The 15,562-nt window shown below is 36.8% G+C and overlaps 1 long non-coding RNA gene across 1 annotated transcript in view; it reads left to right on the plus strand.

Moving 5' to 3' along the window:
* Window positions 1-15,562, plus strand: part of LOC137477129 (uncharacterized) — a 105,722-nt gene that overhangs the window by 68,385 nt on the left and 21,775 nt on the right. The gene's annotated exons all lie outside the window — the stretch shown is intronic.

The following is a 15,562-nucleotide window of genomic DNA, read 5'->3' on the forward strand; positions in this document are numbered from 1 at the left end:
AACAACACTTCTTTTTGGTAGGGCCCAGATTCTTCCTCCTTCCAAGTGCTTAACATTTTGCATGTCTGTTGTGTACCCACACACAAGCTGTGAGATGTCAGGCCTCTTCCTTTCCACATAAATAACAATAAAAGCCAGAAGATGTTTGCTTTCTTTCTCTTCTTCAACCCTCTCAATAGGGAGTCCCTGCTTTCCCTGTTTCCATGAAATCTGTGGTACAGAAAGCAGTCAGGTGATGACCTTGAATCAGAGCAGATGTCATAGCACCATGTATTTGTTTCCAGTGCTATTTAATATTTGCTGTTTGCCCTAAGATAGCAAGCTGGCTTTTCTTATGGTAGTTTTCTTTTATAAGCTGGTCTGTAAGAAGTTCCAATTTAAACCTGATCTGATGCAAAGAAGTAAGCTAAACCACAGAGAGGTTGCAGATGAAGTGAATTAATTTTTGGTGCCAAGAGGAGCTTTGATAGGGTGCACATACCAAATCTTCTTGTACCCTCATGGCTTGAAGGGAGGAAAATAGGCTTTCGGTGTTTGACTAAGATTTGTCTTTGAAGAACCGCCTCAGAGAATAGAGTCACCTTGATTTGCTCTTGCAATGTGAATTCTGAGGAGATTATCATCTAATGGTGTAGTCTCTGAATGCCTGGGTAAAACTTAATCAAGGAGGAAAAAAAGTAAGAACGACTCATGGTGTGCACTGTTTTGGTTCTTGGCTTTGAGCATCCTCTTCTGGGCTAAAGTTCAAGACATGAATTCTCAGATATGTTTTTCCCCCTGTCAGGAGTGCATGCATGATATAGCTAATTGCATTTTCTCCTGAGCCTGGATTTGGGATGGAAAGGTATATGCTGTCTATTTCCACAGCTTGTGGTGATATTCACATTTGGCAACAGACAAATAAACTGAGGCTGAAAAAATAACTATTGAGGCAAATCTCTGATTTGTACAGCTGAAATTGTGGCAGAAAGTCTTTGCTTAAAGTTAGAGATTTTGAAAATTATTAATCTTCACTCCTTAATTTTTTCCCCAAATGCTTGAGGATCTTGGTGATTCTGTCAATTAAGTTTTAGCTGTCCTGGTTATTGGTTGATTTTTGTTACTCTCAGTGTAACAATCTTTGTCTACTTAAGATCCTCTCAAACAGAGGCTTTTAAGTTCTAGTCCTCAGATCTTTTTCAACTGTATTTGATTTGAACTCATTTCCCATCAAGTCCTCTTCTGCTAAGAAAATAAAATTCTGGGAAAGCAACTTTCCTTAATACCCTCTATAATGTTAAAATTCTCAGGAGTCTGTAAACATCATAAACAAACCCACATCACAGTGGCTAAAACATTACAACTGAAACAGTGGCATGTCTTGATTAGAAACATGAGCTCCTACAGTGTAGGTCAGGTCAGTCTGCTCTTCAGTTTCAGTTTCCTTACCCAAAAATAGTTAATTCTTCTGGTCATTAGGGTACTTGCAGAAATGCAGAAGGAATGGTTATAAATTCCTCTACAATGGACATAGTTAAGTGTCAAACCTATCTTTGCATTTCCCCAGACAGGTATCTTTGGGGCTTTGAATTGAAACCTACTAAGAAAGAGTATCACATTCAGGTCTAGAATTGCAAATCCTTACCAAAAAAATCCTCCATAAAGAAACATTTCATTATCTGACATAAGGGAAAAAAAAGAAATTGACCAAATGTTCTTGTGAGTACTGTAAACTGAAGCACCTATTTTCTTCCACAAGTTTCAATGTATTTTGATATTCTTCAATTCCATTATTAGAACCATTAAAATATCCACTTTATAGTAAAATTAAACAATCCCTATCCATTTTTTTTCCTGCTCTGGTACATGAACAAAGAACAATATTTGGAAAGTATTTATTGGTGTCTTTGTCAGGAATTAGGATTAGAGGTACATGTTTCAAGAGTTACATTTATTTCTTGAGTTCTTTGAGTAGTTGGCATTTTCACAATGCCTTATGACAGTGTATTACCTTACTGACCTCTTTTGGTACAACACACTGCCATTCCTTAATTACTTTAATCTCTTTTTAATGTCATTAGTGCAACTAGCACATTTTCTACTGCCAGTGGAAATGACTAGTGATAATCTTAAAATAGGGTGGCCTGACTGTGCCTGCTGCCTTCTTTTATCATCCATTCTTTTTTGTGGAGCTCTAAAAATTGGGGCATGTAAGTGTCATAAGACCTGTCTGTCAGCTGGCGACTCTGAGAAGAGTCAAGTTGCTCATTACAACTACAAAAGTGAAATTAGCCATGCCTTGAGAAATGTCACCTGCTCTGTGTGTGGTTCATTTTGTAGGTGCACTCTCCAGAGACAGGGAGTAGTCCTATGTGCATGAGGCAGATGAAGATTTTTTTGTTTCACTGTATAAGTGCTTTAATATCTTTTAATTTAAAGTTAAGACATAATAAGTTTTGCCAATTTCTAGGGGAAATAAAAAAGCAGTTAATACTTTTCTATCATTCAAGCTTGCCACTTCAGATATTTATTATGTATGAGAGCAGACTCATTTTGACAAAACCCATATAATTTCTTTTAAAGAATATTCTTGTACACCTCAGTGAAAGGTGCTTTCTTGTATTTTTCTTTTTTTTTTAATAGCAGCTGCTGCTTTCTTTTGGTTTTGGGTTGGTATATGTTTTGTTTCTCTATTTAATGGTTGGTATATGTTTTGTTTCTCTATTTAAACTGCATCTTTACAAGAATGAAAGAGCGGAGACAGTTTGGAGCATTACCAAATCACATAATCAGAAAACCTCAGGATCAATGTTCTAATTATCACCTCTCAAGAGGAGGTGGCCAAAACACACTCTGCCATCACCTTTATTGGTTTGGTTATTGAAGATTGATGATACAGCAATTTTGCATCATTAGATCAAAAATAACAAAGGGAAACAATCATCTCAGAGCAATTTACTTTTGAACAGAAAGACCTCTATCTCTTCTGAGATGCCTCCTGCGTCTCTAAACTTTAAGATACTTCAGTTTCTTTCCTCATGGTAAGATTGCCTTATAGGGAGGGACTGGGTCAAATTAGACTCTGCTGTATCCATGTGTCTCCGTCTTTTTCAGTGTGATAGGCTTTGATTCAAAATGATCCTAGATAAAGGGTAATACAGACTGAAGAGGAGAAAATGTGGAAATGTCTCAGCAGGAGACCTTGTACTGGGGAAGGACTTGCTTTTCCTGCTTCAGTTCTGTGGACTTCTCTGAAAGGGAAGAATCAAAAATCTGCTGTTCCAGCTTTGGTATCTGAAGCACTGGCAAGGATATCGCCCCGTCTCTTCCCTCTGCTACCCCCCCTTACCCCAGTTTACATGAGCATTCATTTATGACGGCACATAACAGCAAGAAAGAAAGCTGTGAAAATGAGATCCTTTTATAAAAGGAAACTTGTAAATTCATCCCCTTTAGAAATCCAAAGCATGACGTAATGCTGGCCACTTTGTTGTCCTGTGAAAAGATGTCTTTGTTCTTCATAGCACTCTGGAAGCCAAAGGTTAAAGGCTGAATTCTTGATATGTTTCTTCTCAGGCTGAATCTTTCCCAAGAGATCAACTAGATCCAGGCATTGTGTCAGAAGCCCTTGAAATACAGGATGAGCTCAACTTGGGAATATGTGAGAAAAGCCATGAGCTAAATGATTTGTAGGAGAAGTATGAGAGAGAAAGTTTATTTTTAGCATCTATTATATGTTATCCCACTTCTTGCCAAATGTGCCAGGTGTACAATATAAGTCCTAGGTCTTTAAAGTTCTTTGTGCATTACCTTGTTTATTAGACCAAGCAGCCTTTTTTTGTTTTGGTTTCGTTTTTGGTTTTTGGTTTTTGGTTTTTTGTTTTTGGCTTTTGTTTGTTTATATGTTTGTTTGTTTGTTGTTTCTGACTGGAATGGCACATGTGCCACTGAAATATGTTAGAAATTGCTGCTTTACTATTCACTGAAAGGAAGACATCATGATGGGAGTTAGTCACCATCACTCGATTTCTGCTATCTTTGGGTTTCACTGTCACACTCAGCCTTTCTAAAAGACACTGTATTGTGTCTAGGTAAATGATCTGCAGGTAATTAGAAATCGAAGATTTAAATTTAATACTCAGGTCATATTTTAATTTTGATAATTTGCCTGTACTATGTATGTCTTCAAGGCCAATCTTTATTTCAGGTAATACCAAGTGAAATTTGAATGTGAAACTTTGCATCATAGCATTTATTAGTAATTGTTCTTGTATTAAGTGCATCTTTATTTGTATTGTTGTAGAGTCTCAGCCTTGGACCAAAATAATAAATCTGCTCCATCCTTTGAAAACATTTTAGTATATTTGATTAGATTATGTTTAAAGCCCCTTCCAACCCTAACTGTTCTACTATTTCTGGAAGTGGTCCTTGGGGTAACCCTTTAATGAAGGCACTCTAATTTTCTGCCCATATGGCTTTCTGTCATGAAATAAAAATAAAATCTCTTCTAGAATGTTCAAAATGCATTTAGGGAAAGGTCTTTCACTATCACAGAAATAGGACACTTGCCAACTGCATCCACCAGCAGCTGCTCTGAACTTTTTATACACCATTTTCTGAAAATGGTGTATTAGGTTATGTAGGACTATGCATTCTTATCCAAATTCTGATTTTCAGAGCCAAAGTAAATGGTGAGATTCAGAGTACTATTAGCAAATAGAGTAGTACTCCATTAGCTAGTTATGCAGCCCCTTTGTATTAAGCCTAGAGCTGGAATACAATGAAGAATTGTAATTAAAAGGACACTTTGAAAGAAGTAATGGTTTTATATTTGAAGATTTTCCTTTGGCTTGTGAAATTGTACATTATGAGCAGCTTACCTGCATTGAAGCAGCTGCCCACATTGGAAAGAAACTGTGAAATGGTGTTTCTTGATGGAGTCGGGCTCTTTCCAGGGAAAAGTGAGTTTGTGCATGTATTTTTAAAAAATGTTTGTATATTATATTTATCGGCCTCAGCTTCCATTTCACTCCCAAATGTCTAATTGTGAAAAGATTAGCTGAATTGAATCTGTCTGGAAATTCATTATTCAGCAAGTCCAGGTGCTATTGTCATCTGTACCTGAACCAAATGCTTACATGCTTGAATCTCAAGAGTTTTTGAAAATTGAATCTCTAGCAAAGTTCATAGTCTCACTTTCTCTTAATGAGAGAAAAGAATACAAAGCACTCTGAGAACAGAAGGCATTCAGTGCATTTCCTGGAGTGTTCAAATAACAGATAATTTTTCAGGGAAGTGGTAAGGCAAGGGCTTTTAGTTAGCACTTAGAACAGAACTGTACAATGGTTTGAGTTGGAAGAGACTCTACAGATCATCTCCTAACACTCCCATGTCATGGGCAGGGACATCTCCTATTAGAAAAGGTTGCTCAAAGGCCAATTTAACCATGAATATTTGCAGGGATTGGGTAGCCACAATTTCTCTGGGAAACCTATTCCAGTGCCTCACTACCCTCACAGTACTCACGTTAAAGAACTACTTACTAATATATAATCTAAATCTGCCCTCTTTCCATTTAAAGCCTTCTCCCCTTGTCCTACCACTACATGCCTTTGTGAAGTCCCTTTCCAGCTTTCTTGTCCTCCCTTTAAGTACTGGAAGGTGCTCTGCTAAGATCTCCCTGGAGCCTTCTTTTTTCTAGGCGGAACAGCCCCAACTTTCTCAGCCTATCTACATAGGTCAGAGGTGCTCCAGCCCTCTGACCATTTTTGTGGCCCTCCTCTGGACTAGCTCCAGCAGATCCATGTCCTTCTTAGGTTGGCATAAATAATAAGGATGTAAGGATGATCACAACACAAGTAAAGACACTGTGTGTGCTTCTCTCCAACTCTTAAGCTCATTGGTTCAAATCTATTAAAAAGATATAGCTTTATTTTCTTTCTTTTGAAGTCTTTTGACAGGAAATACATTTGATAAGCATGGTATTTTAAAAGCCTGTGCAGTAGCAAGACATGATTATTGAAGTCAGGGAAATAGAAACAAAAACTACACTAAGTCTTATGAGAAGTCAAAATAGCCTTTGTGTGAGTTTTAGGGTATAATGGCTTATAATATTAAGTTTCTTAGACTTGACTTGTTGGGGTGAACTTCCCATCAGAATCTTGTGCTGTGCATACAGTGCAGTAAACAAGGTAGCTTGAGGCCTGATAGCAGCCCGATGTTTCATCTTGGCTGACTAGATCTGCAACTCTTATAGCGCTCCTATGCTGTGAGCACAGTGTCACAGTTTCAGGTACCTATATACCTGTGCTAGTTTAGGAATTAAGCTATTTCACCATTTCTATACACAGAATTGTACAGAAGACACAGCATGAAAGACATCTAGAGAGTATCTCTGGTTTTTTATTACTTTTCTATGAAACAGCTCTTTTACGTAGATAGCCTCTCAGGCTATCAAATGGACCTAGTTTTGAATTACTGTTTCTTAATATTTTCTGGGGTTTTTTTAAATCTAATGGATTAAATATGTAATGGAAAATCAAGCAGAGTTTTCCTCCTTTATCCAGATAAACATTGTAAGGTTACAAGTGTGCTGGCTAGGCAATTGATAAATAATATATTGGGCAGGTGTTTGTCAACAAAATTTATTAGCAGTCATGAGTTTCCTTATAAGTCATAAGTTGCTCTGGTGCTGTAATTTGTTGCAGTTGTATCTTTATAAGCCTTGTGGCAATGTACTGTGTCTAGGACAAATACTGCTTTATGCCCTTGCTGATATCTGTCATTTGATCAACTTAGAGTGCTTAATCAATCTTGGCTTGAAGGACAGGTTCTGGTCAGGTGATGTGTTCAAACACACAGGCAGAGAAGGAGGAAAGAAGGAGGAAGAGAATTCCAGGTTCTTCATTGTTTCTCTCCTGCCAAGAGATAGAGGAAAAATACAGAGAATAAAATACATGTGAAAGTGATGAGCTTGTTCTCTGTCACCCTTGCTCCACAGATGTTTAAACAAGACCTTTACTCCCTAAGCATTTCTGCTAGATGCTTTCTTTCATTTGAAAGCAGGACGTCAGTTATCTTCCATCCACAGAAGAGACCAGAGATTTGTTTTCAATATCTTTGCCAAATCATGCTGGCTGACAGTTAGTCTTCAGGTACCTGATATAAGCAGAAAATAAAAAAGATTATGTGAGCTCATACACTACTTCATGTTGGCTGTAAAGTGTAAAAGAAACCAGGGAAAAGATTCAGAAACAAGTTGTGGAAAAATGTATTCAAGTAAAACAGCAAATATACCTGTAATAGACAAATATTCTTTAAAAACAAGCAAACAACAACAAAAAATGCTGCTTTGGGGAATCGCTATGGTCTAGTTATCTTGATATATGTTTCAGAACTTCAGAGCTGTGATAAGAATGGACTCCTCACTTTTTCAGTCAGGAGCTGAGAGCACCTGCAAAGGGGGTGTCCCCCTTGGGTCGCTGCTTGCTCCTGTATCCTGCCAGCAGCGCTGAACAGCAGTGTTGGCAGACTGGTACTCATCTGCCAGGGCCAACACTGAAAAAGTGAATTAACAGTTCTTGTCAACAAATAAGATAATATCACCATTGAAATTTAGGAAAGACCACCATGTACCTGCACAATCTGTCAAAAAGCTTCATGTTGAGAGCTCCAGAGTCTTGAAGCAATGACACCAAGAGTAAATGCTCTGGGCAAACTCCCAGTTTTCTGCCTAAAGGGACTTTCATCTTTTACTCTGGTGTCCCTTATTTTTCTCTCACTATTTAACCAATTTCTGTACTGACAATGCTTAAATAATCAACTATTGAATAATAAATACAGACTCATTTTAACAAGTCTTGTTACTTAGAACAACTATGTCTAGAGCCTAAAGGTAAGTACCCACTGAAATAGCAAGGTAATATCATATTTCATTTAAATGTACACATTTAAAAGAAAATCAACAAAACCTTTCTTTGAGGTTATACTACTATGGGTAACTAGTATGAAGGTGACTTCTAAGAAGTAGCAGCTGATAAATGAAATGGAAAAAGCTGTCAAAATTTAAAAGGGTAACCTTCTATTTGAAGAACTTTGATTTTGATCCCTGATTGAGACAGTCTTAGGAAAACTGTACTATGAGGAATTTAAACTGTCTGCAACCAAATGTTTAAGGGAATATGAAAATTCAACAAATCACTAGTTCTTGAAATATCTATGCATTTAGTGCATGGACAGGATTTGGAAGAACCTGGAGAGTTGGTTGTTTGCACAGTAGTGGGGAAGAAGTGATCCAGATCAGAACAAAAGCAAAACTGAGACATGCATAAAATTTTTAGACATGATGAGATCAAAATACTATGCAAATTAAACAAAATATCTTGTTTACTTATAGCTCAGAGTTATGCAGATGGTGAATTAGTTGGACTAATTTATGCAAGATTAGTTGGTTCATTTATGCAAGATACCACCAAATAACCCATCTTTGGTGGTGCTTTTGTACCTGTGAGGTACTGTCACACCTTGTCTTCACTGGACATGTGAAAATCACAATACATTCCTATGGATACCAGTCAGTATTTCTGAAGGGAGATAAGAGGTGGTGCAACATAGTAGGAATTTTTATTTCACAAATATTGATTTCATTTTTTGAAGTTTGTGGGGTTTTTTAAAACTTCTGGTTTACTGAGTGCTTTTGTATAAACCAGTAGTCATCCATACGGAATCAGGGAAATGGGGACATATGCTTCTCTGTGGAAGAACTCTCTTCCCCATAAACTCTCCTGCCCTGAATTTGTTTGGTTTTTTCTTGGCATAAAATCTTCAGAAGAAATATAATAATATGCATAGGTGAGGCACTAACAGTAACAAGCTTGCCTCTCGGATTGAAAATGCAGAATCCCTTTGACAGCTCTCCAAGGCTTACGCTATCAGCCAAATTAGTAAGGTTCTGATTAAAGCCTCTTCAGGAAGAATTTTTTTCACTGAGAGTGTGGCCAGGCATTGGAATGCATTGCCCAGGGAGATGATGTAATTGCCACCCCTGGAACTGTTCAAAAAGCCAAGTGGATGTGTCACTCTGTGATATGGTCTAGTGAGAGAGATGGTGCTTGGTCAAAGGTTGGACTCAATGACTTTGGAGGTATTTTCCAACCCTAATGATTTTATGAAAGCAAAAAGCTACATAGCCTAGCACATTTCACATTTTTGAGATTCTACCCTAATACTTAAAAGTTTCCCCACAGCTGCCAGTGCTCTGTGGCCTGAATATGTCAGTTTGCTGCAGACAATGAGGGGAAATGGTGACTCTTCCATCCCTTGACACTGAACCTGTTTTCCCTGTCCCAAACTGACCTTTCCTCCTAGGGCCAAGAAAAGTTCTCTAGTTCAGGGCTTCTGGGGGTGTTTTCTTGTGGAATTTTTGGGCTTTGGGATTCTTTCTTTATTTCTTTCTTTCTTTCTTTTTCTTTTTCTTTCTTTCTTTCTTTCTTTCTTTCTTTCTTTCTTTCTTTCTTTCTCTTTCTTTCTTTCTTTCTTTCTTTCTTTCTCTTTCTTTCTTTCTTTCTTTCTTTGTTTCTTTCTTTTTCTTTCTCTTTCTTTCTTTCTTTTTTCTTTCTTTCTTTCTTTATCTTTCTTTTTTCTTTCTCTTTCTTTCTTTCTTTCTTTCTTTCTTTCTTTCTTTCTTTCTTTCTTTCTTTCTTTCTCTTTCTTCCTTTCTTTCTTTCCTTCTTTCTTTCTTTCCCTTCCTTCCTTCCTTCCTTCCTTCCTTCCTTCCTTCCTTCCTTCCTTCCTTCCTTCCTTCCTTCCTTCCTTCCTTCCTTCCTTCCTTCCTTCCTTCCTTCCTTCCTTCCTTCCTTCCTTCCTTCCTTCCTTCCTTCCTTCCTTCCTTCCTTCCTTCCTTCCTTCCTTCCTTCCTTCCTTCCTTCCTTCCTTCCTTCCTTCCTTCCTTCCTTCCTTCCTTCCTTCCTTCCTTCCTTCCTTCCTTCCTTCCTTCCTTCCTTCCTTCCTTCCTTCCTTCTTTCTCTCTCTTTCTCTCTTTCTCTCTTTCTCTCTTTCTCTCTTTCTCTCTTCTCTTCCAGCAGAGATGATGCCCTGTAATTTCTGCAGTTTAACATTCTGTGCTGATGTAGAAGCACATCTTCCTTAAGCCTTATGATGTGACTTACAGTTCTTGATTGTAGGACACACAGCATGACAAACAAATATTTCCACAAATACTCTTCTGAATACCTATGGGCTTTGTGCTTGAATTCTGTTTGTCTTTCCTTACAGCAAGCACTCAAGCTAGCAGTATTACTTGGAAGATTTAATTTTAAAGCAGTGATTGGAAAGAGTTTGCAGAAAGCAAAACTTGAGCTCAAAAAAGTAGCATTTATAAAGTTAAAAAAAAAAAAAAAAGATTAATCAACTTGTGTTTGTGTGCATTTTCAAAATACTTGGTATTTTAAGTATGGTTCCTGAAATAATGGCTGGACAATTATTATACGTTATTTTAGTTTAAAAATCACTTAACATGTAAAAAATCTACAAAGAAGAAATTGACAAGAAAATATTGTTCTTAAATTATCCGTATAGTTATGAAATCCAGTTTAATTAAGTGGATATCTTGAAATATCAATGCCATTTTCCCCATGTGAGAAAAGCTACCTCTGCATAAGCTAATTGCCTGTTCTCAGACATTAGTAGCAGTTTTATATAGTTGTAATTATCATTCCAAGATGTCAGTTATACAAAAGCCACGAGAGGGCAACACTTTTGCATAGCTTGTACATGGAGCTGGGCTTTGGATGATTCCTTGCTCAGTATCCTTTCCAAAAACTACAGGGCAGTGCATGTTTCTTCAGGATGAGAAGAAACACTAGCAATGCACCTAAAAAGAGTATTTCAGTCTGCCCACCTACTCTTCAGAAACATTTACAGTTCCAGTAGCAACCATTGAAACTACTGACAAAAGTGTGTAATTGCAGAAATATTCAATTATGCTTTAATTTTCAAGTGGAAAATTAGTAAAATGAGTTCAAATAAATAGTGTATTCTATTCACACTCCCAGTATGGGAGCAGTCTTGGCACAAAAATGAACACATAATTAAAGGTGGGTTCACCCTCTAGATTGGTCCGGATTTCAGCTAATTTTCTTCCTTAAACCCTGCTTTAGATCTCTTACTTTTTTATCTTTTCATAAGCGTGTGGATTCCAAATAACTGCATTTGTTGAAAGGATGCATTCTTTTCAAAAATTTCAGAAGTTAGTCTTATTTTCTGTCTGCATATAAATTTGTTGAATTATTTGGAACTGAAACTGTCAGAAAGTACCCTCAGATCTCAAAAGATTTTTTGAATTTCCATGTATATCACAGGTTTTAATAATTTTTTACTTTTTCTGTAAATCTGTAGATGAGAATCCTGGCTCCAGAAAGAATCTATCTAAGCTTTCTCTTAATGAAAACAATTCAGTTGACCTTTTGGATTAGATTTGATTTTTCCTACTCTAGTCATAAGGCCTTTTAAAAAATAGCAGTTAAAACTATAGGCCTTCCCATTTTAAGAAGCATTCTTTTCCTGAGTTCATTGCATTTAAAAAAAGTGTAGATTAATTCAACCATATCTCTGGAATATTTTGTGGGGAAGGGAGGGAACAGTGATAGTTGTTTTTTTTTGGTTTTTTTTTTTTTTTTTTTTTTATTGGCAAGAAGAGGCTGGGATATTTCATCAGAATCTCTATCACATTGGTCAATGTGATGGGGAGGCAGTGGTGAAACAAATATTGATCTTCGTGAAATTGTATCAATTTAGAAATCTTAGTAATGGAATTACTTACATGCAGCAAAAGAAGTATTGCTAACTGTAAGAAGTAAAATGGGGTGGGGGAGGACTGGGGGGAAGCAGTGGAAAACAAAGACTCTTTGTGGGATCTACAAGAGCCAAACATAGTTTCTTTAAACCAGTTGGGCAGGTTAAATGTAGAGATGTCTTGCTTTTCAAAAAGAAATCCCCTGGAATTGTCAATTTACTCTTCAACCTAGACAGTGATTCATTGTCCATTGAATAAACAAAGTAAAAAAGCAATTGTGAACATCATGATAAAAACACCTTTGAGAAAAGTCCAGAGCTTTGAGGGCTGAGATCTGTGACAAATTGTGATCCACCTCCAGCCTTAGCATTACAGTAGCTCCCAGTTTGTTCCCAAAAGGGTGCAGGAGTTCTCTTTACTAAGGACCATGTTTTAACATCTACCTGACTAGCACTGAGTCAATATGCCTTAGGGAAAAAAAGCGACTGGGGAGAATACTTTTTAAATTGAATTGAAGGCTTTACAATTATTCCAGCTCTCTGTTCACTAACTAGGTTCGTGATGTTGACTCAGTGAAAACAACTTGTATTGTATATTAACACAATGGTGCTGGGTGGAAAAAAAAACATCTCCAAATGAAATTTTCATCTCAAAAGCAGCCTACTCTTATCTGAACTTAGCTGTTTCCTATCAGTTGATTAGTATTTAAATCTGGTGATAAAAATGAGATTGAAAGAATGTGCTGTGCCTTAGTAGCCTTGATATAGCTCCTGTTAGGTGTTCTAACTGGATGAACACAGAGTACATTAACAAATCACCTTAAAACTTCTGCCACCTCTCAGATAGAGACCACTTCTTGGCAAAAGGAAAAAATGTTCTTACTCAGGGGCTGGGTTTATTAAGGGCACTTAATAGATTAGAAATATAAAGGTTATTTGTAGTTCAAATTATACCATCTCTTTGTAATCTATACTGATGTATCTAAAAGAAATTAAAGCATCTGTCAAAAGAGATGTTATACTGGGAAAATAGGAATATGTACATATATTTCCCTGTAAACTTTTCAAAGACTTCTATTTATTACTTCAATAGAGAGAGTAAAAAAAACACCAAAGCAAAAAAAAGATTCATAAATCAAAAAACCTTCTTACTGGACCTGATGCCAGCACAGCATGTGATTTCACCCCTACCTTGAGATGAAATAGTCTTCTAGTACATAGAGCTCCTGCCAGTGTTTGAATGCTGCAGTAATCCAGTGGACAGGCTCTGTGCACATAGTCTGACCAAATTCTCCAACAGACACCTTCTAGGCAGTACCCATTATCAATGAGGTGATCTTATTCTTGCAAAACTATCAGAAAGGTTTATGTTGAAAATTGTGACAGGACTGGCAAAGATCAAATTGTTGTCTCTTATGACAACAGTAAATTATAATGTGCATGGGAGTGCAAATATTGTTGACCAAAATTTCTTAACAAAAAGAATGGTGGAAAAAGAATAAAGTTGGTAAAATAAGGGAAAATAAGTATTGATTAAATACTCCAAAGTTGTGCTGGGAAGCATGACTATTATCTCTTAATTTCTGATTCATCAGTCACCTTGAGATAAAGAGCTCAGAAACATTGGACCTGTATATTTTTTTTACTTTAACTTTTATAACAAATCCAACCCTGAAGAGAAAGTTGGAGCAGAAGTTTGGGCAACTTCTATAGTGAGATTTTCGCAATGTATTTGATTGGGTTAATAGAACACTAATTCAATAAATCCTGCCAATGAATAACAGAATAATGGCAATAAAAACTCAGTATGAAAAGCTGCTTCAGCCTCCAGACATGACAGCCTTTTGATGAATTAAACTCCTTCTCTACCCTACCAAATTGTATAGTGCTATTAAAAAATTATCTCTTGTTATGACTAGGCTTTAAATTATAAAGAGAAGGCTGGAAGGTACTATACACAGACTGAAGTGACTGTTTCAGTGTCTTGTTCGGGCACTGTTTTCCAGCTGATTTACTTATGCCTTGTGCCAAATTATGTAAGAGTATGTTGAAGAGACAAGAATGCTTTTTCTTGGCACTCGTGACTGGTTACAAATACACACAAAAAACTTTCTTAAGACCCAAAATTGTATTAGTTTCTCTTTGGTATTTCTTCTTCGCAGCTGAGGTGAAGAGCTTTTATTTTAAAGGGTGAAATAGCAACAGTAAACTGTTTGAGGGGATTCAACTTTTTGTGTGGTGGAGGCAGAAGACACTTAATGCTTTTAGTAGTTTTCTCCTTGCTTACAGAGTAGCTAACAGAATCCCATACAATACTGATATTTTTAAAAATCTTCACCCTCAGTAGGTGATATTTTGTTCATGCTTGAATTAAAAAAAAAAAAAGTATTTAATATGTGCATACAGGAGGGGGACCCCTTCACCCCATAAAACCCCAAAACCTGAAACAAAATCCCAAACTAAAACCACAAAAAACCTTTCTGATTTTTTTTCCAACTGGTATGAGAACCTCAGTTCTCCTCTGCTGGTAGCATTGGTAACTATAGCAATGAAAGCAGTACAAAAAAGTAAGTTACTGTTTTCAGATGCTGATGCTGGGTAAGACCACAGAACACTCAATCAGATGTTTCCAGGCACAAGTCTTTCAGATCAATACTTGAAAGCTTACAAACCTCCCAGGGGTCTAGATGTCAGACTCAGTTAAACCCTAATTTAAGATCATTTACCTTCATTGAAGGCTGCTGGCTCAGAAAATCCTAACCAAAGACTGATTTTCAGAGGTAGTTAAGTAAGGATGTTGTACACAGTCAACATTGGTTCAGTGCAAACCATCTCTGGCCAATACATAAGAGAAGCATAACTGGAGTCACAAGATTGATTATGAAAAGGGCAGAACGGCAGCATGTTTGGGTTTTTTCCTCCTGTCTTTGTATTGCTTGAAGTCCATACACTCCTTCCATAGTTTTATTTCAATTTCAGGAAACAAGATATTTACTCCCAGTACCACACTCCTTAAATTGCAATTTTTTCGATTCTTCTGCCAGTTCTGTTTGGGAAATGTACTAATTGCCTGTCCTAAGAGAAACAGCTAAGAACTCATGTTGCCTGATCCCATTTTTACTGGTATTTCTTGTGACCTGGGGTGATTAAACTATTTTTGCTGGGTCACTTTCCACTTCTGTAAAATGGGCATAATTTTCAATACCTGTATTATTCTATAAGGATGTTCTAAAACTTGGGTAAAGGGTTAATTGAGGTGACTTGTAAAGCATATTTAAAGATTTACCAGTGAGAAGTGCTATATTCATACTAACATTTTGAAGATTACCTGTGCTTACTAAGCCAGTGAGTTGAAGATTAAAAACTAGGAACAGAGTTCCCACTGATACGTGTTTTTCTATAAATGAGTAAGAAGAAACAGAACAACTAAGGAAAACAGACAAAATGGAACAGACAAAATCATCTAGATTTATCTAGATGATAAATGATAGATAAATTATGAAAGATAAATCTATCATTCCCTACTGTTTCATTAGACATCAACACCTACTTACAGCTTCTCTTAGAGTAACTTTTCAGCAAAAATTGTAATATTTTCAAAGTCTGTAGGAAGAATTAAGCTGCCATGAGATGAGATGGATCTTTGCCTCTAAAACTGTATTTTTGTGTGAGTGAATAGTAGTTCCCCTCTTTCTGCTTTACCAGGAAATAATTGCTTGCATTTCTGGCAATTTTAAACTGTTTCTGTTGTGACCCAAGTTTCCATCCAAAACTTTATCTGAGTGCTGTTATC

Source organism: Anomalospiza imberbis, chromosome 1 (genome assembly GCF_031753505.1).
Source record: "Anomalospiza imberbis isolate Cuckoo-Finch-1a 21T00152 chromosome 1, ASM3175350v1, whole genome shotgun sequence".
Lineage (NCBI taxonomy): Eukaryota > Metazoa > Chordata > Aves > Passeriformes > Viduidae > Anomalospiza > Anomalospiza imberbis.